The sequence below is a fragment of the Rattus rattus genome, chromosome 3 (genome assembly GCF_011064425.1).
Source record: "Rattus rattus isolate New Zealand chromosome 3, Rrattus_CSIRO_v1, whole genome shotgun sequence".
NCBI lineage: Eukaryota > Metazoa > Chordata > Mammalia > Rodentia > Muridae > Rattus > Rattus rattus.
The window spans coordinates 212,508,275-212,535,003 of record NC_046156.1 but is presented as its reverse complement, the minus strand read 5'-3'; positions in this window follow the sequence as shown (position 1 = coordinate 212,535,003).

The window sequence follows — 26,729 nt, the reverse complement described above, 5'->3', positions numbered from 1 at the left end:
TATAAGAAAGGCTGCTATGAACATAGTTGAGTACATGTCCTTGTTATATGTTAAAGCATCTTTGGTATGTATTCCCAGGAGTTCTCAGGTAGTACTATGTCTAATTTTCTGAGGATCCACCAGACTGATTTCCAGAGTGGTTGTACCAGCTTGAAATCCCACCAACAATGGAGGACTCTTCCTCTTTATCCACATCCTAGCCAGCATCTGTTGTGCCTGAGTTTTTTATCTTAGCCATTCTGATTTATGTAAGGTGGTGTCTCAGAATTGTTTTGATTTGCATTTCTTTGATGACTAAATGTTCTCTGTTGAACATTTCCTTAGGTGCTTCTCAGTCATTCAGTAATCCTCAGTTGAGAACTCTTTGTTTAGCTCTGTACCCCATTTTTGATAGGATTATTTGATTCTCTTGAGTCTAACTTCTTGAGTTCTTTGTATATATTAGATATTAGCCCTCTATCAGATGTAGGATTGGTGAAGATCTTTTCCCAATCTGTTGGTTGCCAGTTTTTGTCCTATTGACAGTGTCCTTTGCCTTATAGAAGCTTTGTAATTTTATGAGATCTCATTTGTTGATTCTTGGTCTTAAAGCATAAGTCATTGGTGTTATGTTCAAGAATTTGTCCCCTATGCCTATGTGTTCAAGGCTCTCCCCTTCTCTTTTATTAGTTTTAGTGTATCTGGTTTTATGTAGAGGTCTTCTATCCACTTGGACTTGAGTGTTGTACAAGGAGATAAGAATGGGTCAATTTGCGTTCTTCTACATGCTGACCTCCAGTTGAACTAGCAACATTTGTTGAAACTGCTGTCTTTTTTTCCATTTGATACTTTTAGCTCCTTTGTCACAGATCAAGTGATCATAGATATGTGAGTTTATATCTGGTTCTTCAAGTTTATTCTATTGATCTACTTGCCATTTTCTGTACCAATACCATGCAGTTTTTATAACAATTGTTCTGTATACACCTTGAGGTCAAGGATGGTGATTCTTCCAGAAGTTCTTTTATTGTTGAGAATAGTTTTTGCTATCCTCTTTTTTTAATTCCAAATAAATTTGCAAAATGCTCTTTCAATTTCTATGAAGAATTGGATTGGAATTTTGCTGGGGATTGCATTGAATCCGTAGATTGTTTTTGGCAAGATTGCCATCTCAGTGTTCCTGTAAAAAAGAATTCAAAGTTACCACTCAATCTCTTTCATATGGGCATGGTAATGTTTAAAGCTTCCTACTTGAATAGGCATGGTAATGCTCAATCCTACTCCCACGATTCCATACTATGGGATATGAATGAATTCAAAGTTAGCTCAGACTACATAGAAAAACTCTATCCCAAAAGTAAAGGAAATCAAACCAGGCAGTGCATTATTGTAACAGTAATGGAAAGATAATTAATAACCAACAGATACTACATATACAAACATTGGGTTTGAATTCTACGTGCACAAAACAAGAGATAAGAGCTTTTCCCCAAAGTCATATCTGGTGCAAGGATATTTAACTAAAATATAGTTTGGTAGCTATTTATTCAACAGAAATGAAGTACTTCTGTAAGCTCTCCCATGGAACCAAATTGTGTTAGATAATGAGTATAATTGGGGAGAGACTATTCATTTAAAAGAAAATCAACAAGTGAGTAACTATTATTTAAGGAAAAGAAAAGTCCATGAAGGAAAGACAGTCTGGATCAAGGTTGTGAATTTACAAGGACTTTGAGTCAAGACATCAAGACAAAGATAGCTGAGAGAATAAGCTTAAATGTGGTCCCTTCATCAAGGGTCAATTGTCTGGAAAGGTGATGGCCTAATGCTCACAAGAAGTTGTGCAACTTAGTGGATCCTAGAAATAAGAGAGCCAGTGTCAGTGACAAGCTGAGTGCACCAGAATATGCTGTTTGAGGCTTAAAGATGATTCTCAATTTCAAGATAGAAAAAGTGCTGGAAGGAATAATAAACAGAGGCTTATTATGGGCACATGAGGATAAAATGTAGGAATGGTATAATTATTAGAAGAAAGACAGATCAAAAGCTTAAAAAAAGCTGAAAGTTTGCCTGCTTTCAATGAAACCAATTGCTAGTTGAACTGAAATAGGACAGAATAGAGCATTAGTGACATAACATTTCAATTCATTATGTCTTTAGGGCCCAAATTTTATTTTGCTCTTAAGCTAACAGTATAAGTGATTAATTTCAATCCTATGGTGTGTAATTGACAGTACTCTTGTGCATTATGTTTTGACACTACCTGTCTCACCAAGTTAGGCTAACCGTAAAAACAGGCAACAAAGAAACTTGGCAACAGCCAATAATCATATGCAAGATAATAATCATAAAGCAAGAGAAGATGAAGACAAAGATGAAGAATGAGAGGAGGAGGAGAAAGAAGAGAATGAGGAGAAGAAAAAGAAAAGAAGAAAAAGATGAAGAAGATGAAAAAGAAAAGGAAGATGAGGAAGCAGCAGCAGCAGCAGCAGCACGAGCAGCAGCAGCAGCAGCAGCGGGAGCAACAGCAGTAGACCCACATAGACCACAGGGGAAAAAAAAACTAAAGTGCAATGAATAATGAATAAATGAGTAACAATCTTCAGACTCAAGAAAGGTTAACTACTTGATGTTAATAGAGATTATATATGTGTGGCGGTTTGAATAGCTTTGGCTTCTACATATTCACATGTTTGAATGTTAGGCCATAAAAAGTAGTATTTCCAGCCTTATTGGAAGACATGTGGCATTGTTGGAGCAAGTGTGCCACTGTGGAGGTGAACTTTGAGGCCTGCTATGCTCAGGTTTTGCCCAATATGGAAGATAGTCTCCTTCCGGCTGCCTTTGGAACAAGATGTAGAGAACACGTGGCTCCTCCAACATCATGTCTGCCTGTATGCTGGCCACCATGCTTCTTGCCATGAAGATAATGGACTGAACCTGTAAAATTGTAAACCAGTCCAAATTAAATGATCACCCTTATAAGAGTTGTGTCTCTTCACAGCAATACAACCCCCACTAGTCTTCACAAAAGACTAGTACTTAGAAAAGGGACAGAAAACAAGTCATCCACTTTCCCCAACTAGGAATCTGGGTAATTACCTAAGAGGATAAAAAGAATTTACAAATTAGAGCAAGGTTTCTGAAATTTCCTCTGTAAGGCCATAGAGCGGTGGTTTTCAACTTTCCTAATGCTGTGAGTCATTAATACGATTCATATTGTGGAGACCCCAACCATAAAATTATTTCACTGCTATTTTACAAATGTACTTTTCACTATTATGAATTATAATTTATTGTTATGAACTATAATGTTATAAACACTAATGCAGGGTATCTGATAACCCCAAAGGGGTTGCTACTCACAGGTGAAGAACTGCTACTTAAAGGGATGTTGAAAATAAAACTGACTCTACAAGCTACCTGAAGCAAACTTCTGGAAAGGAGAGATCAGAAGCAAACACCAAAAGGAAGAGAAATACTACTTAAGTCAATAAAACACAGCCCAAAGGCTTAGTGCATCCCTGTACTGGCTAATAGGCTTCTGCTGAGTAATTTGCACCGGAAAGATTCTGATGTTACTGTATTAGCACAGGACAGCCTTAAAGACAGTGCTCCAAAAGAAATATGGTAAGGGGAAAGCTTTTAAATCTAAGGTGTGAGCTTAGTGATCAAAACATTACAAAATGTTATGGGATGATAAAAGGCTCTGAGCATTCAGGTTTTATGTTTTGTTTCATCACCAACTTTATACAGATGTGCTATTGTTTGGTCTTAATTCTTTAATTGAATCTTCAGTCTTTTTGGTGTTCAAATGATTCAAATATAGATACTAATTAGAATTGCTTACAGTCATAGTTACTCTTCCCATCACATGGTCTTGCTTTCCTGCATGGCTTTAGGAATTCTCAGATGCCAGGCAACTGCTGTGATCTGCTGTCAAATCATGACTCACTTATGTCACCTCCATGTGGTGCTACTGAGTGGGAATTATCATTTTTGATCTCAGTTTTGCCAAATGTTTGAAATCTAGGAACCCATGAATTTGTGGCCAGACTATGGGCCCATGTTTGAATGACAGGTATAAAAAGCTTAGAAAGCATCTAAAAATGTCAGGGAAACTTTAACAAAAGTAAGATTAAAATTATAACACAATCACTCTTAATCAGCCTTGAATTTGTTAATTTTAGCTACACTGAAGATTCATAATCAGTCTAAATTTGACTACAGTGAGGAATAAACCCATAAGAAGACACATTTAAAAACTAGCCTAGAGAAGAAAAATAAGCGACTAAGAAATACCTTTAAAATGTTCATTGTCCCCAGTGTTAGAGAAATGAAAATCAAAACAACTTTGAGATTTCAATGTAACCCCTATCAGCATCACAAATATTAACAAAGTAATGGACAACAAATGCAGGAGAAGAGCTAGGATAAAGGAAACCCTCGTTTATTATTGGTGGGATTATAAACTGGTCCAGCAACTCTGGAAATTAGTGTGAGAAAATTCTGAAGCTAAAACTAAATCTTGCATGTGATCCCGTTATAGTACTACTTGGCATTTGCCCAAAGACTTGGAATTCTATATTGCTGATACTTGTTCAACCATGTTCACTGTCACTCTCTTTCTACAAGGTAGGGAACAGAAACATCCTAAATGTCCTTCCACTAATACATGGAGAATGACAATTCTACACTGGAGTACTGTAAAGACAAGTGACATCATAAAATTTACTGATAAATGAATAGAACTAGTAAAACTTAGATATAAGTAAGGTAGCACAGACCCAGAAAGATGAACATCACATGTTCTTTGTCATGTGTGGCTCACAATGCCAAATATTCAGATAAGATTATATAATCCGGAGTAACCATAGGAAGGAATGTAAAAATGGGACTAGGCAATTAGGATCAATTCAGAGGGCCATAATAAAGGTAATTTGAACAGGAAAAAGAGCAATGGGGACAGAGAGAGAAGAAGGGGGGGAAGTCATTACAGAAGGAGGAGGAGGATAGCTAAGTGTAAGCATGTCTCAAAACGTCATAAGAAATCATGTTATTATCAATTATCTATTTTTATCTAAGTTATATATACACATATTTTTTCATTACTTTTTTCTTTATTGAAAATAGTTTATGTGTATATATAATCAATGCCACTTCCCTTCCCTTTCAGATACACAACCTTTGTGCCTCTTATTAAAAAAACAAAACACAAAACAGGTTATACCTTGTCAGTAGACAGCCCACACTTGATCAGTGCCCACCGTGTATCCTACCCACAACTACCTCTCCTCCCGTCGTAAACATATGCAGGCTCTAAACGACTATGGAAGCTCTCTGATCCACTAGAGGTCATGTCAGCCCCAAGCACACTGGCTACCAGCAGACCACTTCTATTATCTCAATGCTTGTCCAGCCCACCTTCAACTGGCCCTCCCTTCCTTGTCCCCCAATTCCAGCAGAGGCATACTGCTTGACCATTGCCTAGCCCAACTGTCCTTAGAGGAACATCAACTAGACACTGACAGAAGTAGATTCAGAGACCTACACCCAAACACTAAGTAGAGCTGGAGGAATCCTTCCTCCCTCTCTTACTCAGGAGTACACTGGCTTCACCTAGTGTTTGGGTGTGGGTCTCTGAATCTACTTCCATATAGGTTATGGCCGTATAGCTTTGTGTTCGTGTGGAACTCCCAGCAATGGGAGGAGAGGATGTTTCTGACTCTTTCCTCTGCACTTGGAACCTTTTCCTCCCATTGGGTTGCCTTGTCCAATCTTAATTTACGAGTTTGTGCCTAATCTTCTTAAGCATCTTATCTTGTTAAGTCTTATTCTCTGGATATCTCTGGTAAGGTTGTTTTTCCTTAAGATAAATAAAGGAGTGGATCTGGGGGAGAGAAGACAGGGAGGAGGAGTGTTATAGATTGGTCCTGTGCATTGTATATTCAGATGCTGATTCCAGGCCCCAAGGTTTAGTTACACTACAGACATGCACATTGGCATGAATATTGAAGAATCTCCTGTATCAGTGCCGTATAAAGAATGCTTCCAAGTTATCTCTGATACTTTGTTCATAAATACTTTATTTTATTGGTTTTGACTTATTGGTTAATAAAAACTCTGAACAGCCAATTATTGGGAAGAGGAGAGAGAAAAACTGGACTTCAGATCCCAGCCAGGGATCCCAGAGAGAAGAACCAGAAGAAGGAGTTCGCCACGAGGCATGTGGGGACCCAGGGGAAGAAGAACAAGCGAGGTCCTAAAGGTAGAAGACGATGATTGCCAAGAGGTTGGGCATGAGGAAGCGTCATCAGTGAAGATCTCCATGAGGACAGATAGCAGCTAAATAACATAGAGGGTCACAAACATCTGCTCAGTTGTTGTCTTTAATGCTTATTTAATATAATAACATAGTACATAAGTACGTAATATATACGTCTGTGATTCAAATGCTTGGGAGCTAGCTGGGTTAGAAAAAATGCCAGTTTAAAATTTTATCCTGTAGAGAAAGGGGTGGAAGGAATGGAGGGGGGAGAAACTGCAGTTGGGTTGTAGTATATGAGAAAATGACAAAAGAAAAATGTAATAAGATTAGAAATAAGAGATAATCATCAAAGTAAAGTAAAATAAAATATAATACAATAAAATAAAACATATTGGAACAAGACAAAACGAACAGAAAAAAAGGAGTCCAAGAAAAGGCACAAGAAAAAGATAGAGATGCAGAGATCTACTCATTCACACACTCAGAAACTCCACAAAACCACGAAACTGGAAGCTATACTCAAAGAATATTGAGAATAAAACACATCATACTTTTAGAATTAAGACAATGTTAAATATAAATATATTTTCATCATTTTATTCTCCTCAACTTCTTTTAGATCCTCACCAACAAACATTAAGTTCTTTCTCTAAAAACAAAAAATGCAATGAAACAAACCCCCAAAATAAAATAAAATACCACCCTAAAAGAAATAATAGCTATCAACCTGGAACCAGGTAAAAAACTGATCAGTCTGTTATTTGTTGGTCAACTACTCCTGAACACGAGGCTTGCCCTGAAGTATTTAATATAGCACTGTCCCTCCATGGGAGTGAAAGAGCGTACCCCTAAATGGGGAGCCGCGTCTCTCACTCCAATCGTGGTGTGGGGTGCCCCCAGGAATCACGAGTAGCCGTCTTGATGTAACAGCAAGAGGTAGCTTTTATTAACGAGATCCTTATTAGTGGGATCCCGGGTCGATACGTATCCCACACAGGAGACAGAGGAATTGACCCCGAGCTTCCAAACTCGGGGGTTTATATAGGGGCATTCGCGCGGTTACACATGATTGGTCAATTCAAATGGTGCACAGTTACTTTCGGCGCGAAATTACATCAGCAAGGAGTACGTGCTCTCTAGCAGCTCGGCAGGCAGGTAGGGTGGCTCATCTCACTCAGGGGGGTGAAGGAAGGGGAGGGGGTGGCTACAGATGATCAATGTCCTTGGGGCTGATAGCTGGTTTGGCAAGTCCTATCTCTGGCTCTCCCTCAGGCACGTCCGGCCCTGCACATCCGGACTCTGACAATGAGTAACCTTTTTAAAACTCTAGTTCTACAGGAGAAAAGTGATTTTCCCTTTTCCATCCTTTCCCAACAGGTATAAAGGACAGTTCAATTTAGTAGCTAGGCTAGATTTTAATTCATTCATTCATTCATTCTTTTTGTTGTTGTTGTTGTTGCAGGTTTTCTATGTATAACAGAGCCCTAGCTGTCTTGGAACTTGCTTTACAGAATAACTTGGCCTTGAACTAGCTGCCTCTCAAGTGCTTGGAATAAAGGTGTGTGCCACCATAATGGTCATTCATTCAGTTATTATAATACAAAACAAAATATAAGATATAAGATAATATAAGATAAAACAGAATCTACACATCAGTGTTGGACAAGACAAACCAACAAAAGATAAAAAGCCCAACAGAAGGCAGAAGGATCAGGGACCCACTTATTCACATCCTCAGAACTCCCATAACAACACTAAACTGGATGTTATAAAATATCCTCAGAGGACCCACGCAGGTCCTGTGCTTGCTGCTTCAGTCTCTGAGTCCAAATGGGCCTTGCTCATGTTGATATAGACACTGACTTTTCTTGGTATTGTCGATCCCCTCTGGCTGTTATACTATTCCTGCTTCCTCTTTCAAGTGATTCCCTGAGCTTTGAGAGGAGGGATGATGGCGACATCTCATTTAAGGCTGAGTATTCCAAGATCTCTCACTTTGCATTAATGTCTGGCTATGGGTTCCTGTTATTGTAAAAATATAAAAATATAAAAAGTAAGGTGTCTTTTACCCCGCTAGGTCTGCACTGCGGTGCCCGAAGATATCTGCTAGATATCGTGGCGGAAACACATCCCAGCCGCACACTTTCCTACACTCAAACCCTCACATAAAAGAACACAGAACACAATAATCTTGGATCCAATTGATAAGATATAATTGCCCACTTAATCATACAAAGCCGGTACCATCCATCCCTTAGGAACATTGATAACAACCTGTAAATACACAGAGCAGAATCTTAACATCACCTGCCATGGCTTCTCTCTCTCCTCTGTCCTGTCTCTCCTTTCTGTTCCAGTCTCCTTCTCTTCCTTCAAACTTCTCTCTCGCCCATCCTTCCTTCTCCTCCAATGACAGGCCTCCTTCTGTCCTGTACCTGCCCTTCACCTGTACTTTACAAATTCAATGGGGAGGCTCTGGTGAAATCACCTGATTCCTGGGTACTTGACTAGGCAGCTCTCCTTGGGGCAGTGGAATTAGCATCAAAATACAGATAACTTCAGGGCAAACCACAACAGGTTTCTGTCTTTGTTCCCATATGCAGTTAGGAGCTATCTTCTCTGATGCTGGCTGAACAAAGAACTGATATATCAGTATAGCATAATATAGCTAGGATTCATCTTATCACTACATTCTCCATTTTAAATCAATTATTTTTTTTTTTTACATTCCAAATGTTGCCCCTTCCTGGTCCCCCCATCATAAGTTCTTAATCCCATCCACCATTTTCTTTGCTTCTGAGAGGGTGCTCCCCCAACCACCCACCAACTCCCACCTCACTCCTCTATCACCCCATTCCTGGAACTTCAGGTTTCTACAGAATTAAGCACATCCCTTCCCACTTAGCCCAGACAAGGCAGTCCTCTGCTACAAATCTAGCAGGGGCCATAGTTCAGTCCATGTTTTCCTTATTGTTGGTGGTTTAGGCTCTGGGAGCACTGAGGGATTCAGGTTATTTGTTACTGTTGTTCTTCATATGGGATTGAAATCCCCTTCAGCTCCTTCAGTCCTTCCCCTATCCCTTCTGTGGGGGTCCCCAACCTCATTTCAATGGTTGGTTGTAAGTACCTGCATCTGTCTCAGCTGCTGGTAGAGCTCTCAGAGGACAGCCGTGCTAAGCTCCTGTCTGCCAGCACAACATGGCATCATTAATAGTGTCAAGGTTTGGTGCTTGTGCATGGACTGGATCCCAAGTTGGGCCATCTCTGGATGGCCTTTCCTTCAGTCTCTGCTTCATTTTTGTCCCTGCATTTCCTTTCGATAGGAACAATTCTGGGTAAAAAACAAAACAAAACAAAACAAAAACAAAACAAAAAAAAACAAAAAAAAACAAAAAAAAAAAAAAAAAACCCACAAAAACCAAAAACTTGAAAATAGGTGAGTGGTCCCATGCCTCAAATGTGAGTCATGTCTATCTACAGAAGGTGATCTCTGTAGGTTCCATTTCCCCATTGTTGGGCTTTAGGCTAAGGTCATCCCCATTGGGTCCTGGAAGCCTCTTACATCCCTGGAGTCTGGGACTATCTAGAGGTCCCCCTCCTCCTACCCTGCACTGCTGCATGTTTCTATTCATTCTCACTGCCCTCTGAGCTTCTCTCTTGTCTCCACCCCCACCCCCTTTCTTTCCTCATCCCCTCTCCCACCCAAGTCCCTTCCTAACTCTGCCTCTCATGATTACTCTGTTCCACCTTCTAAGTGGGATTGAAATATCCACACGTCGGCCTTCCTTATTGTTAAACTTCATAGGTCTGTGAGCTGTATTATGGGTTTTCTGAACTTTTGGCTAATATTCACTTATAAGTGAGTACATACCATTCATGTCCTGTTGGATCTAGGTTACCTTACTCAGAATGATAGTTTCTAGTTCCATCCATTTGCCTGCAAAATTCATGATGTCCTTGTTTTTAATAGCAGAGTAGTATTCCATTGTGTAAATGAACCACATTTTCTGTATGCAGTCTTCTGTTGAGTTGTTTCCAGCTTCTGGCTATTACGAATAAGGTTGCCATAAACATAGTGGAGCATATATCCTTGTGATACGGTGAAGCATCTTTTGGGCATATGCCTAGGAGTGTTATAGCTAGGTTTTCAGGTAGAAGTATTTCAATTTTCTGAGGAACTGCTAAATTGATTTCCAAAGTACCAGCTACAATCCACCAGCAGTCGTGGAATGTTCCTCTTTCACCACATCCTCACCAGCATGTGCTGTTGCTTGAGTTTTGATCTTAGGCATTCTGATTGGTTTGTATTTTCCTGATGAGGAAGGATGTCGAACATTTCTTTAAGTGCTTCTCAGCCATTTGAGATTCCTCAGTTGCGAATTCTCTGTTTAGCTCTATACCCCATTTTTTAATTGGGTTATTTGGTTTTTCTAGAGGCTAATTTCTTGAGTTTGTTGTATATTATGAAGATTAGCCCTCTATCTGACAAAGGGTTAATGGATGCCTTTTCCCAATCTGTAAGTTGCCATTTTGCCCTATTACCACTGAGTTCATGGTTCTTTCCCACATTCTCTTCTATTAGATTCAGTGTATCTGGTTTTATGTGGTGGTCCTTGATCCACTTGGATTTAACTTTGTACCAGGTGATAATTACAGATGAATTTTCACTCTTCTACATGCATACTATCAGTTACACTAGGACCATTTGTTGAAGATGCTTTCTTTTCTCCACTGTACAGTTTTGGCTTTACCTTAGGTACCTGGGTTATGTAGTCTCAGATTCCCAGTCAACCGAAAAGTCTAGGGAATATCTCACAGATATACTTACAGGTGTGTCTCCTGGGCTCTCCTAGTTCTTGACAAAAGCCAGTATTTACCATCACACTGCTTATCCTGTTAGTGGGAATGACCAACATGCTGTGCTCCTCCACTGTGACCTTCTCTCATATAGTTACCACTGCAAAAAAAGACATTCATTGGCTGGTGTTTGAACACATCATATAGCATGTAAATTGTCTTCAATACAGGAAATTTAAAATTTTTTATTTTTCAAATCTAATTTTTTATTTCTTTGTTACACAGATCTACAATCTTGTTTTTTAATCACTATATAATGTAAACACTTTAATATTATTGTTTAACTAAAATAAGACTGAAACATTTCAAGCACGCATGAGTTATTTTCTTGATGTTTATTGTAAGGACTGTTTCCTCTAGAACTCTTTTCCGTGCCTTATAGATTATTATTCACTCTGACCTCTTTAAACAGCATGGCCCTCTTAAACTCTCATCTATGAATTTATAGCAAAATTCTTTAAAACTCAAACAAGAAGGAGAAAAGATTAAAAATGAACATTTTCTAAAAGCCACTGGAAACTTATGTAGCACCAAGGCATTCCTTGACCACCGAAGGCACTCCATGGGATTTGAAGGGAGAGTAGTAAATTTATTTAGGATAATTCAGATAAGTGGAAAAAGTTGTGCAGCATCAATACAAAGCAAAGCAAAATGAAACTATAGCCAACCAAGCCTGATCTGAGCTACCACGTCAGTGCTGCCGGAGTGAGCTAAGTCATGTCGATGTCATCTTCGGCTAGACTCATTTGGCATGTCAGGAGACAAAACTACTTCCAGTTTCTTTCAATTCTGGACGATGGACTCAAGCAGACAGTCTGATTTTTTTCACACTGTTGGGGAAATACAACAATAACTAAAAGTCTCTATGGTTACTTCTATCTTTTTGAAAAGTGTTTACTCATTGTGTGAAATAATGAATTTCACTATATTTTCAGGTAAGCATGTATTATATATTAGTCATAACAACTCCTGTTTTAACTTGATTTCTATTGTTGTTATAAACACCACAACAAAAGAAACTTGAAGGAGAAATGATTTACTTAATACATCTTGGTCACAGTTGGTCATTGAGGGCATTCAGGCAGGGACTCAAACAAGAGCAGAGGCAAGGAGCAGGGATGATATTACTTAGTGGGTTGCTTCTTTTGGTTTGCTCAGATTGCTTTTCTATACAACCCAGACTCACCAGTCCAGAGTAGGCAGAGCCCTCTCATGTCAATCATTGAGAAAATGCCCTACAGATTTGCAACAAGACTATCTGCGGAGGAATCTTCTCAGGAGATTCCGTCTTCCAGTGGTATTTCAAGTTGACAAAAAACCAAGGGTCTTAGTTAGGGTTTTACTGCTTTGGACAGATACCATGACCAAGGCGACTCTTATGAGGACAACATTTAACTGGGAATGGCATATAGATTCAGGGTTTCAGTTCATTATCATCAAGACAGGAGTATAGCAGTGTTCAGGCAGGCATGGTGCACGAGCTGAGTGTACTACATCTTCGTCTGAAGGCCTCTAGGAGAAGACTAATTCTTTCACATAACTTCATAGCCTACACCCACAGTGACACACTTCCTCCAACAAGGCCACACTTCGTAATAGTTCCACTTCCTGGGCCAAGCATACTCAACCCACCACAGTAAGCAAACAAATAAACAAAAATAAACTATATCAACAAATGTTATTTACTCACACCCTTATCAATTATCTTCTTTTCTTCTCCCTCTCCCTCTTCTCCTTTCTGTTGACTCTTTCCCTGTTTTCAAATATTTCCCCTCCAACATTCATGTATTTTTTTAATTTAAATATAGATGTTACAAATAAAAGGCAGTATGCTGCATTTGTCTCTCTAGATAATTTATTTTGGTTAACATCATTATCACTAGTTGCATTATTTTCCAGTAAGTTGCATAACTTAATTCTTATTTAAGAATGAATAAAATTTTGTATTGATGTATCCTAACATCTTCCTAGTTCTGGATCTAACTTTTGTTGTGCTAAGAATACTTACAGAGTAAGCAACCAAATTCATTCTTGTTATCATTGAGGACAAATTCTCTTTCAGATGAAGTGAGGCAATAAAAGTGAATATCTTTAGAATAATAAGAACTAAGTATATTAAGGAACCTGTAAATCAGTGGTCTCAACCTTCCTACCATTACAACCATTTAACAGTTACTTATGATATGCTGACTCCATCCATAGAATTATTCTTTGCTATGTTATAACTGTAATTTTGCAATTGTTATAAATTTAAAATGGAAATAGCTATGTTTTCTTATGACCTGAGATGACATTTGTGAAAGGATTCTTCATCTCCCAAAGTAGTCACAAACGAAAGGTTGAGAGCTACTGCTGTAGTTGTAGAGGATGTTTTGGTTATGTGCCACAACTGAAAGACTACAGTACGTTCTTTGCAGCTGATTGTCTACTTATATAACAAAGACACTGGAAATTTTATGATGGCATTATGATAGATGCTTACATTTCACCTGGAGAGCTCTTACCAACCTTGTCTCTGGAGAATAAGTAGTAGAGAGGGAAGGAATAATAGGAGATAATTAGACCAGAATAGATAGCCTGTTAAAGCAACAGAGGGAAGAATTTTTTGATTTCTGTTAGCACAGACTTCAATTCAGACAGAAATCTTAATCCCTTTAGTATAAAGAATCACCCACTCCCCTCTTCTCAGATTCCCAAACTGCCTTTTTTGGGGGGACTCTTCTCTAGTTTTAAAGCATTGTCTTATTTAAACATGTTTTATAATATATTTGTTCTCTGGGTCTCTCTGTCTCTCTCTGTATCTCTGTCTCTGTCTGTCTCTGTCTCTCTGTCTCTCTCTCTCTCTGTCTCTCTCTCTCTCTCTCTCTCTCTCTCTCTCTCTCTCTCTCTCTCTCTCTCTCTCTCTCTCTGCCTACTCCCTTATAACGTCCCCTCAGACACAACTTGCATTCCCAGTATTGCTGCAAGTTTTCTAAACTTTCTTTCAAGTGTTGATCTTTTGATTTTTAAAATAGGAATAGCAGCAACATTCATTCTTAATAGTTACTTAATGGGCAAGTCTAATTTTGCAGATCCTTCTAGTAAGTTCACATGTTTGTCTCTACCTAACAGGTGAGGCTTACTGCTCTCCAAAGAATCATTTCACAATGACATGTTTCTAAAACAGTAGACAGAAACAAACAAACAAAAGTCAATGCAGTTCTCTGAACTTGTTAATCTACAGCTTTATATAAAAATGTCCTCTTGTTTATACCATTGCAAACTCATTCTTACGTGTCGTTTTGTTCAAATGTCACATTTCCATAAAGTCTTTCCTGCAAAATCTCTCAGACGAGTTTATGTGGTCTCTACTTTGGGTATGCAAATCACATGGCATACTCTCTTTATATAATAGCTCACATTTCACTAAACATAACACTGTCTCACAGTTTCAGGCATTAGAGGCCATTAACCTTGATCCTAGTTTTCTTGTCATCAAGCTGACACAGATCTTGTATTGCCATTGCCACGTATTATTAATGAATACATGAACATCTACCAACAGTTACTCCATTTTCCAATTAAAAAAATAAGCAAAAATAGTAAACATGAGTTTTAAGTGACCCAGTATTCCATAAAAGTTGTCTTCTTGGATACGAGAGAAGGTAGGAGGCTCAGTGAAAAAGGCACTGGGTTTCCAACACCTCCTCTTCTAAGTATCACCTGTCACTCAAATATTAGGAGTTGACAGAAAACTTTATGCTAAGAAGTTTCTATTGCCAAAAATGTTTGAAAAATACCACAGATGATATGATTGTGTCCTCTCATTGAAAAGCAACAAATTAGGCATTTCTAGTTGGATATAAAAATGCATTTAAAGAGTAAAAAAGTCGATGTCAAGGGCTGATTTGACTTTCAAGTCAAGTTACAGCAAAGGGCTTATGATTTTTCACTAAATCCCCTTCTCTCCAAGGTGTTTCAGTGAGAACACTGAAACATCAGACTCAGATCTGAGGTTCTTTCTCTTCTCCAGCAGCTGGGTTTGTCGATTTCAGTACTTTTTGCATGACCTGTGGCTCTCACCTTCATCGTCCGTCCAATTGAAAAAGGGAGATTTATATCTAGCTAATAGCTAGATATAACATGCATAAAAGCAGTGTCTAAGTTGTGAGGGACCAAGATGACAATTTCACCAATATTAATTCTTTTCATCCTGTACCATATTTTTTGCCTGCTGCTCAGTGAACAGGCACCTGGAGTAGTAGTCACCAAAGACTATGAGCTGGAGTGGGATGCATCATCTCTTGGCCAAGATTCTGAAAGGTAGTTGCTATTTCTCTAAAAGGGAGATAAGTCTGTATTTCTTTAATTTGTTTATTTAAAATAAAAACACAGTTGACTGTAGTGATGGAGTAATGAGATCAAAGAATCCCAGGCTCTCGAATCTATGTGAAAGCAAAACTGTTTACCCCCTAAGAACAATCTCTTTGGGTTATTCTGTGGGCAAGAAAAAAAATTATATGTCAGGCATTACCTAGTTGCATAAAAATTCAGAGCAACTGTTTCATGCCTTGCTCTAATTAATTCAGTTACTTATATCCATGCGATACAGTTGTGTGCAAGTAATATCACATTCTCGTTAATAACCTCTCTCACATCTGCTCCTCGTGGGCACAGGATACCATATAAAGCAAGCCACAGTCTGTAGACTTGAGTGTTCTAACATCGTCTCATTTACATCGTTCAGTCATACTATGATAAAGTACAGATTCTTTTCATTAAGTTTAAAATTTATTAGAATTGAAGGTCATACTGTGGTAAGCAAAACTCTTACTTTGTAAGAATTAGAAAATAGACATGGCTTTCATAAATGATATAGAAGAAAGAGGCATTGCTCCTGGACGTCTCTGATATATATATGATATAGATTTATAGATATACATATATGTATAGATATTTGATATACCCAGCTTTTGGTAGAAAAAGAGGAGTGTATACAAATATTCCAATTAGAAGTATGTGGGAAAATATTAATATAGAAACATGTAACCTTGCTATTTATTTTATTTTGAATCCAAGGACACAGATGAGCACAGGTAGATGGGAATATTATGCGATATTTGAATTTTCAAACGGGGATCTAAATACTTTACACGAAGAAGATCCATAGTAGAGGTTAACTGATGGGTGCTATGAGTGGTGTAATTTTGATGGGCAGAGTCTGGACATTCATATCTATTATGAACATTGCTGCAATTATTTGGAAAACAAATGAAGAGATGTTGAATTAGGAAATTAACAACAGGAAGAGAATGAAGGTTTAGATGTGCAGAAGATCAAAAAATGAAGAAGAAAAATTAGGACTAATACTTAGAGTGAGCTTACATAGAAAAGTGTGAATGCTATGAGATTGAATGCCATGACTAGCTATGCTACTGCTGTTGATTGAGGCAGGGCCTCTCCATGTAACTCATTGTCCTCTTACCTCAGTATCCTTAGTGTTGATGATGATGAGTTTGTTTAAACTCCTTGAGTTTCATTAGATTTATATCTAATAAAACTGACATGTTTTATGTCTTAAATCTATATTTAGGATGCAAGTAGAAGACACTTAAACAGGTCTTCCTATATGTCTGATATGACTTTAAGACATTTGAAATATATTAGCTCAATAAATATTTAAGTAACAGTGAAGGAATTTCTAAATCATCTTTGCTTTACTTGGAGTTAATATGGTTTAAAAAGTCACACAACTATGAACATGGTAAAAACCAGAATTTAAATTCAGGTAGTCTGGCATTAAAATGTACATTTTTTAAAATTGGTATAGAACTTCTATTCTTCTAAACTCATAATAGGGAGAAACTTTCAGAAAAAGAAAAATATGTACATTGTTGTGTTTAGGGACATTCATAACTATAATGACCCCATTCTTTAAGTGATTTTATCTGTTTTGAGTTGAGCTGCCCTCACCTTTGAAATATTCTTCACAAGTAAGCTTATACTCAGTGGGTAGCCATCGTCATGATCTGAATGGCTCCTGCCAGAGCCGTTGAAATGCATTTGCCACTGTGATATTTCAGGGTGGTACCTTAAAGTTAATGTGTTGTACCATTATCACCTGAGTAGGTAAAGCTGTTACAAGAGTAAGTTTTCGTGTATTCTGTCCCTCTGATCTTCTCTACATTTAAGTTCAAGAATGCCCCCATATCGTATTGATTCCTAGCTTCCACAATGCGATGAATGCATTCTTCTTTCTAAATTACACATTGTGTGACATTCTGTTATAGATGCACAAAATGAGCTAGATAGTAATTTTTCCATAAAGAAGTATTTTTAAACATTTTTCAGAAACTTTTAAGAGACTGGAGAAAAGGGTGAGATCTGGTATGAGGGTATGTCACAGGAGAGGGGATTTCAAAGCATAACAACATGTTAGTGTTTCACAAAGAAAGCCAAAAGAGTTTGTCAGCTTGGGCTCTCACACACGGCCTTTTTCTTTATGGCTGGTCTGGAGCCAGAACAAATCCTCACAACTGACAGCTGTCAACTGTCACAGGTTACAGACTAAAGTGACAAAGTACTCAGAATAGTGGATAAAAATACTCCAAAGTCAGGGAGACCAGGCAGATTCCTCATATCTAGATTCTGAGCATTTGGAGTAACTTCCACCTCGAACCAAATTTCAGAACAATCTTGGCTCCATAGTAATGCAAATAGCTTGACATAGCTCATTAGCCTTACTTTCTAGTTTAACTATACTGGTTGACCTTATCTCCCCTTTTGATGCTAATATAGAAGCATACTGTGGTTACATTCTAAATGTCAGTGTTTCTCCTAAATTTTTATGTTGAAATCTTAAGTCTGAATCTGTTGGTATTAAAAATTAAGGTCTGTTAATGATAGAAGCCTGTTTGCTGCTTTGCTTCCTAACGGGTGAGACAGCGTCGAAGTTAACCCATACAAATGATGAACTTTTCCAGTCTGAGTCTGCTGGTGCCTTGATCTCAAATTCACCTTATCCAGAATAGTGAGAAATAAAAGTGTACTGGTTATAAATTACCCAGGCTATGGTAATTTGTCACTGAAGCATGAAGCATTAGAGGATCTAGACAAATGTATGTATGATTACAGTCCAAGTCTACCATCTTTTATTCATGCCCTAACACATTTACACTGAGAAATAATCAGCAAGTTACTTACATGTAACTGACATCCTATATTTCAATATGAGGGTTGAACAGAGCGATGCCAAACGCCACTTTTCCTGATCAATCCTCGTTTTCGATTATTTGATTCTATTACCAACAACTCATCCAATCATACATTCAAAAGATTTGTGGTTTATACCATGAACAATGTGATCAGTCTCTTATTAGAGAAACTATTAGGAATCTTGAGTCGCCAGTTTCCAGACTAGGATTCAACTTCATTTTTGTAATGAGGTATGGTTCATGACCTGAGGGGACTTAGAGATTTTCTGCTATATGGCAATAACTGCCTGGATACAAATAGCCTGTGACTTTTCATCTCACTTTATCATCATTTTCATATTGATTATTGGAAGAAAGAATATTTAACTAATTAAAGATACTTAGAAATATTTGAACAAATAATATGCTCTAATAAAATAAAATAGATTGTGGGCCTTTGCCCTAGGATCTGATCTCCCCTCTCATTCTTCATGTAGAAAGTCTGAATTTATATAAGTGGTAATATATGAAGTTCAAGACTACATTTCTCAGAGTTATTTGCATCAAGATTTGCAGCACAACAAATTTCTGTTACAGAAATGTGATCAAATCAAGTGGGTCCTTCCAAAGAATCTTATCCTGAGGGGAAGAAGCATGCCTTTCATAGTTTGGAATGTACTAGAAAAAAAATTCAGAACAGGTGGAGGCATCACGATCCATAACATGACACAAGGAAGAGAAAAGGTTCCAAAGCTTCCAGGTGACCCTGATACCCTCCCCCACTTCATTCTGGAGTGTCTGGCTTTAGATAACTTTTGCTAGTAAAGAAATATTTGCCCTATCTTGGTTGTATGACTGTTGTCTTGTTTTTGTTGACATGTAACAGTGCTTGCTTTTTTGTTGATGCTGCTGTTGTTGTCTTTAATTCTGACACGCTTCATTCTTAACCAGCTCAGAAAGAAAACATAAGGGTGAACATGACCCACAGTCTGCTTTGGATAACTAAGCCGTGTGCTGACCAAATCCCTAATTATCTCAGTTAGGATGAACAGACACCATGATCAAGGCAACGCTTATAAGGACAACATTTAATTGGAGCTGGCTCACAGGTTCAGAGAATCAGTTATCAAGGCTCCCACATTGTTCAGGCAGGAGGACCTGAGAGTTCTACATCTCATTCCAAAAGCAAACACAAGACTGACTTCAACGAAGCTAGGACAGAGTTCTTAAATCCAATGCCCACAGTGACATACTTCCTACAACAAGACCACACCTTGTATAGTGCCACTCCCTGGGTTAAACATATTCAAACCACCACACCGATATGTAAACGTGACTGAGCATATTCTTCACATCTAACCATCGTATCTAATATGATGTAAATACTATATAGATAGTTGCCTGTATTTTTCAGATAAAAAAACAATTTGTACAAATGCAGTCTTAAAAATACTTTAATCCATGGCTGGTTGGCTACATGTATATAGAGAGTAGACTAGAGAATTTAGAATGGAAATCACTTAATGCTAGGAAATTAGGGACAGGAAGGGAAGGGGATAATTTCTTTTAAACTATCTATAGAATTTTTCTATTAATAATTGGCCATTGAGAAAAATTCTGTTGTTCAAAATCTCAAATATAACTTCTATGTAGCAGGGGTGATACTCCATGTATGAACAGTGAAACACACAAAGTATGGTCAAATAATGCTTAGCTTTCTGAACTGACTCTGAAACAATAGGAACCCAAGTGCCAACACTCTAGCTTGGATGTCTGGACAACTTACTTTAAGGAAAGGCTTATTATAAAGTAGTGTGGTATCAATTGACTACAAAATGCTTTCACAACTTCCCAGAAGAGCTTTAGCTCGTTTCAGCACAATATGACCGGGTAAGACTACCCATTACAATATGCTAGCACATGCATTCATTATGTGCAGCGTCTAAGCCCATCAATGTTGATCTAAGCATTTTGAATTTTGATGAGTGGGGCTCCTAGATCTATCTTAATCCAAAGTCTGAAGTTTGGGCTTTCAGGAATACATCATGGATACTTGGTTGTGTTACCTTTTGTAGAATCAGAGGGCTTACACTTGGGTATCTAAGGGCTTGCTAGGAGTGGGAGCAGATGGTAGTTTTTATATGTTCTTTTTATAAATGCATTTTGAGCAGGTTTTTTTGCATGAATATTTCATTTATGACAGGGTGCTGCTTAGTTATATAAAAAGTAAATACATAACGAGTGAGGTGTAAGTATAGCAGCAGTGTGTAGTGTTGAGGCTAATGGGTGGAGAGGGCTTTAAAAATATGAAGGATTCCATTTTCAAAAGCATTTTGCAAAGTTTAAGAGATAAGGAGCTTGTTTTCTGCCTGCTTCTGTTTTCTACATCTCTCTCCCTATTTTATTGCTTATCCAGGAAGAGAGAAGGGTTTGGATTCAAGAAGTCAAGCATCTGATTTCCAATTTTTATTATGAATAATATTTTTATTACTTGAGAAGGGAGAAGACGGTCCATGCAATGTAAAAATAGCAAGGATGAGTGCCACAAATAGCAACTTGAGCCTGGTAGACCTGGACGGAGGGACGCACAGCCACCAGCAGGAAAAACAGAGGCATGGAAAACAGCAGCTGTCATAAGCTAAAAGGAGGGTCCTTGATCTTCACAGGGGACAGGTGGCCAAGACATGCCACTCATCACTGTGTGACATGGTATAGTCACAATGTTCTAGGCTTTGGAAACTATTGCCAAACTTATTCAGCTTAGAAAAATGTTTAAGCTAACTTGAGAAAATGCATTAAATCCACTTCCCCATGGGACTGATTTATCCTAGGTCCATACTATATACTATCCAAGTAAAGGAGGTGCATTTTTTCAGATTCTTAACTGTATTTTAGTGCATTTAACAGTATACAAATAAACACATGAAGAAAGAAATGAATAATATATAGCTTGAGCTAGCATTTCAAATCTTGTATGATAGAAGTGCACATTCTGTAGTGATATTGTGATGTGGTGATAATTTAGTAAAACAAATGTCCCGATCATAAAAGGCAATTGAAATAATATTCACATCTGATCTGTGCAGATCTAGAGATAAGAGCTATAAGAAGTTAAGTATCACAAAGCAATGCTGTTCTCTAAATGTTTATGAAGATAAGAGCTTTATTTCCTCCCAATATTCACAAGTGACAACCCAGTCCAAAGTCTGTGACTATTTGATGATCAGCATGTACGGGCCTGGGCAAAGCATTTCTTTGACTGGACTTGTTGCTGTTGTTGTTGTTTCTTTGTTTGTTTTGTTCTCGTTTTTCCTTTTTTCTTGAGTTATTTTGTTGCTACTTCACTTTCATCACCAACACTAGCAGCTAAGCTTATTTGTAGGGATGTTTTTCCTTACAAAGAAAGTAGCTTTTATCATGTCATCAGAGTAACCATGTAGTAATTTGACCAGAAGCAAAGAATATATAAACTTCTCTGAGAAGATATGTGGAGCAGCCATCTAGGCACACTCCAGCTAAGGGATCCTTGCAAAAGACTGGTTGCTGGCCACATGTAATTCAATTTCATGCCTCAGCAAAATTACAAATTGCTACATGTCATGAACCCCTGACTATTGCTTGAGAGTAGTCAAAGCAGCACATCCTCTTTCAGTGACATATTTCTTTGTATTTTCTAAAAGTGTCAACTAGAACCACTTGCATAGAGTAGATTACGCTTTTAGGTTGGTTGGCGGTCTGATTGAGTGTTGGATTTGACAAGTGAGGAGGGGATAGCTGTTGGTTAGGCTGATGGAGCACCCCACATTGACTTGCACTTGGGCCCCCTCTAGTGCTTCTCTAAGAGGAAACTTCTCTAAGAGGGAAGTCTTAGTTGTGAATAGCATTAGACTAATCGGCGCTAAGTAGTGTTACAGCTGTTGTGAGGAGGGGAAAGGATTACACAGGACGCAAATGTGGTCTGCATAGAAAGGATGGATGAAAATGTTAGAATTCCTTCTAAACTATACTAACCTTCTGCTATTTTTTTTTTTTTTTTTTTTTTTTTTAGATTTCCAGGGAGTTGGCATAAGCAATGAGTGAGCCCACCAGCCAATTTCTCTGGAAGCTAGAGATTCATGTTGGTAAACCTTAGGGAAATACAAGGGGATTATTTTGCTTTGGTCATAGATTTTGGGCTACATGTAGACCACTTTTGTTTTATTCGTGGAGTGATGGAAGATGTGTATACAATACTTAAAATATGCCAGTCCCATTATCCGAAAGAAAGACTTGTTTGTTGTTCTTGAATGAAACTGTAGGTTTAATTAACCATCTAATAATAACATTTTAAAATGTTTAAAAATTCTCAAATGTTTTAACAGAAGTCCTGACTTTTTCTTGATTTACTTGTAACATTTATAAAACAGAAACTGGATTAGGTTGATATATATAATTTGTGTGGTCATTTAGCACTCTTTGAATTCTTAGCTGTGTAAGGATCAGTTTCAACAAAAGTCAAGGCAAAGTATCCCTCGTCAGGAAGTCACAGATGTAAGAACAGGCACTGGGCACCTAGGGCTTTGGTGCCTTCTTTAGCTTCCTGACATAGACATTTCGTATTCAACTGTCTCTCCAATGCTTTAAACACAAATATGATTTGTTAGTGTAAATGAATAATCTAATCTAAAAGGAATGGCAACCTTCTTGGTGTCTAATCTTCCATAAAACTTTTCAAAACAATAATTGAATAAACAAAACAAATAATACAATGCTTTATTTTTAAGAGGTGATTTTTGCAACCTCATAAGAAGAACAACAACAATATCAACCAACCAGAACCCCTGAAGCTCCCAGGGACTAAATCAACAACCAAAGAGCACACATGAGGGACCTATGACTCTAGTTGGATATGTAGCAGAGGATGGCCTTATCAGTGGGAGGGGAGGCCCTTGGTTCTGTTGAGGCTCTATGACCAAGGGTAGGAGAATGTTATGGTAATGAGGCAGGAGTGGCTGGTTGGGTGGAGAAGCTCCTTCATAGAGGTAGGAGAAGGGAATAGGAGGTTTGTGGAGGGGAAACTGGGAAGGGGGATAACATTTGAAATGTCAATAAATAAAATAACCAATAAAAAATAAAGACATATTCTAAATTTACATTTTTCCTGTAAAACTGGCCCATTCTCACATTTGTTTTGTTGTTTTACTAATCCATAAATTTGATGGACTACTGTAACTAGAAAAGTAAGAATTGAAGGAGCTGAAGGGGTTTGCAACCTCATAAGAACAACTATACCAACCAACCAGAACTCCCAGGGACTAAACCACTACCCAAAGACTACACATGGACAGATCCATGGCTCCAGCTGCATATGTAGCAGAGGATGGCCTTGTTGGGCACTAATGGAAGGAGAAGCCCTTGGTTCTGCCAAGGCTGGACCACCAGTGCAGGGTAATGTCAGGGGGTGTGAAGGGAGAGTAGTTCTGGAGGGGAAACACCCTCATAGACGAAGGGGAGGGGAATGGTATAGGTGGCTTATGGATAGGAAACTGGGAAAGGAAATAACATTTGAAATGTAAATAAAACATATCTAATGGAAAAAGAAAAGTAACATATTGAAATTTTCACTTATTCTCAGATTTGTGCCAAACCATGCAGACATTTGTTAATAAAATATATTAAAACTTTGTTATCATTTCCTGTCTTAATTCTCAACCAGCTCAGTGTTTGCTGCTTCCAACCTTAAGCCTTAAGACCTATTTTCATGGCTGATTTGCATGTTGCCTGAACTGCTTCATTATAAAGCACAAATAGAAAGTTTGAAGTTTCCTTACATTATGAAGATTATTAGAAATAACTAACATGACTAAATATCAATTACTGTGAAGTTCAATAACTTGAGAGTTCAAAATCCGAGGTGACAGAACATTCTGGATGAGAGATTTAAGCGCAAGTGAGAATGGTGACCAGGACTCAGGCACAGGGCAGCAAGAACTGCAGGCTTGACTGAAAAGGGGCAGATGTGATGGGGGAGGAAAAAGGAAGTAAAATCAGGGTTAGGCAGTGAAGGAACTTGAAACTGAGGATGAAATGAGAGCTTTTGTGCTGTGGACTAACCAAAAGCTTAATGAAGACACTATTCTATACAATAGTAAACACACCATAATAAGTACATTTAAGTGTTTTTATGAGATAATCTCCTGGGGCACGTTTTTCTGATGGTGTTTGGACAGTGATTTCCAGTGCCACCTAAAACTACTGAACTCTCCTCATCAATTGTCACTATTTCAACATCGGCATGAATAATGCATGTGAGAGATAGCATAGGAAGAAGGATTCAGATTTGCAAAAGAGGAACAGCAGACGCTGGAAACCCTAATTGTGGTTATTGAGCAATGTTGTCTAGTCCATAGCTCAAGACTTTGACACTTACTGACTTTAACAGGGTTGTGCAATCCTTGGGCAGAGGCATTTAGCTTGGCTGAAAATGAATGCATTTTACCTGATAGTTTTCTCAAGAAAACGATGGCTCTCAATGTCTAAATTCATATTTTGACTGAAGTCCACCCTGGATGCCGCATCTTTCCCCTGGACAACTGAAGACTTGTGTTTGGGGGTAGTTAATAGGGGACTCAGGATTAGCCCCAAGTAGACTAAATTGTAAATGACTGAAAAGAAGCTCATTTGTGTCTATTTATTCATCCTTATTAATAGATTTGGGCACTTAGAAATGCCTCAAGGAAAGGCAGAGGTGCAGGTAAATACGTCTGTGAATGATCCCATTAACCCTGGGGTATTCGAAAGACACAAAACTGTGGGAAATTAAGGCTGCTAAAATCGCAAGAAATCAGATTTTCTTAAATATATTTATAACTCTAACTTAAATTATTGCCTCTTGAACAGCAAATGTTTACTAGCAAGCATGAAGAGCATGTATAAGTACAATTAATTATTTGTTTTGATGTTGATTTGAAAAACTATCAAGAGAATTTTGTTTGAGTAGTTTTTAGTGAACTCCTACCTCATTTCAAACCACATAAATTGGAAGATCATCTTTCAACAAGGTTTATGTTATAATAACTGGGTAAAGATCACCACAATCTGATCAATCTCATTCAATTATCTGAGCCTTATTTTTCATATCTTTGAAATCAAAATATTAGAATAAATAACAGAAAATGCTGTTCAGTGTCTTAAATGCTCTGATGTGATTACTCTGCCTTAAAAGTTAGATGCTTGCAGACTTTTAAAAAACAAAACAACAACAAAAAGACCCTTTTTTTTCCTTGAGCCGTATTAGTGTTTCAAGGCTAAAATTTAAATAACTATAATTTACTAGAAGATTAGATAGTTATTTGTCTTCTTCATTGTTTTCTCAGTATTTTTTAAATGATGGTAGGTGCCATTACTTCTTTTTATAAAATAAAATACAAGTCATAGTTGATGTAGCATAACACATTTGTTAGGCATCTGTAGTTTAATTGTTATGTTGTCTCTATGACTTTTGTGTTTGAAAGTCATGCTCCATTATGGTCTCTCAGTCTCTATCTGAGCTCAGAAAATCTCAGAGCCTCCCAAGAACTCGTGTTTATGATCAATCGGTCCCACCTAACAACAGCACAGCAGCTCAACTACTAATGTTTACTCGGTGGGTCACTCAGCAATTAGAACTCGAATACCGAGAAAGTGAAGAAGCCCCAAATCAATTGCTAGTGATTCTTATAAATATCAGAAGAAACAGGGAAGGTCTTGCAGTTCTTTTGAAAGCATATAAGTAAATTTGTGGATGATAATCTCTATATTCATTAAAGGAAATAATCCTAGCACTATATTGTATTTAATGTGCAGGAGGAGTAAGCTGCATGAACCAATAGCTAAGTCTTCTCTAACAAATAATCAAACGTTTCAAGTTACATGTGTAGTTGAGAAAAAGGGATATTTTTGGCAATGTGCTGTACTAAGTTAAATTTCTTCTGATAATCATATTCCCATTAATCTTACCTGATTGTTCAACTCAGGTAAAGTATTGCAAAATTTAGAGAATAAATACTGCCCTTATCATAACTGATTAAGTCCCCATGTTAATGCTAGTGTATAATTTTACAAGGAATCTCTGTACTGTAGAAGACAAAGCAAAGAGATTATGAACACATTCAATTTTTCCTTATGTAAACAACTCAGAACCATTTAAATGGCAATTGAAAGATTTTACTGATGACAGATTTATGCGTTTGCCATGTCGAGGAAGAAGAGAGGAAGCTTTCCTGAGGAAAGTGTGGCCTCAGAGATAAAACTTAAGAGCTCACTCTACAGACAAGCCAAAGAGGAACCGACACAGGAGAAACGTGTTGAATGCTACCCGCGTACAGTGGAAGTTTTCTGAGTATTTTCAAATGCGTTAAAACAATGGAAGCCAATTTTTCAATGGCTATGGGATATGCCATGACTAGGAAGTCTCATTTTGAGATTGAGAGAAA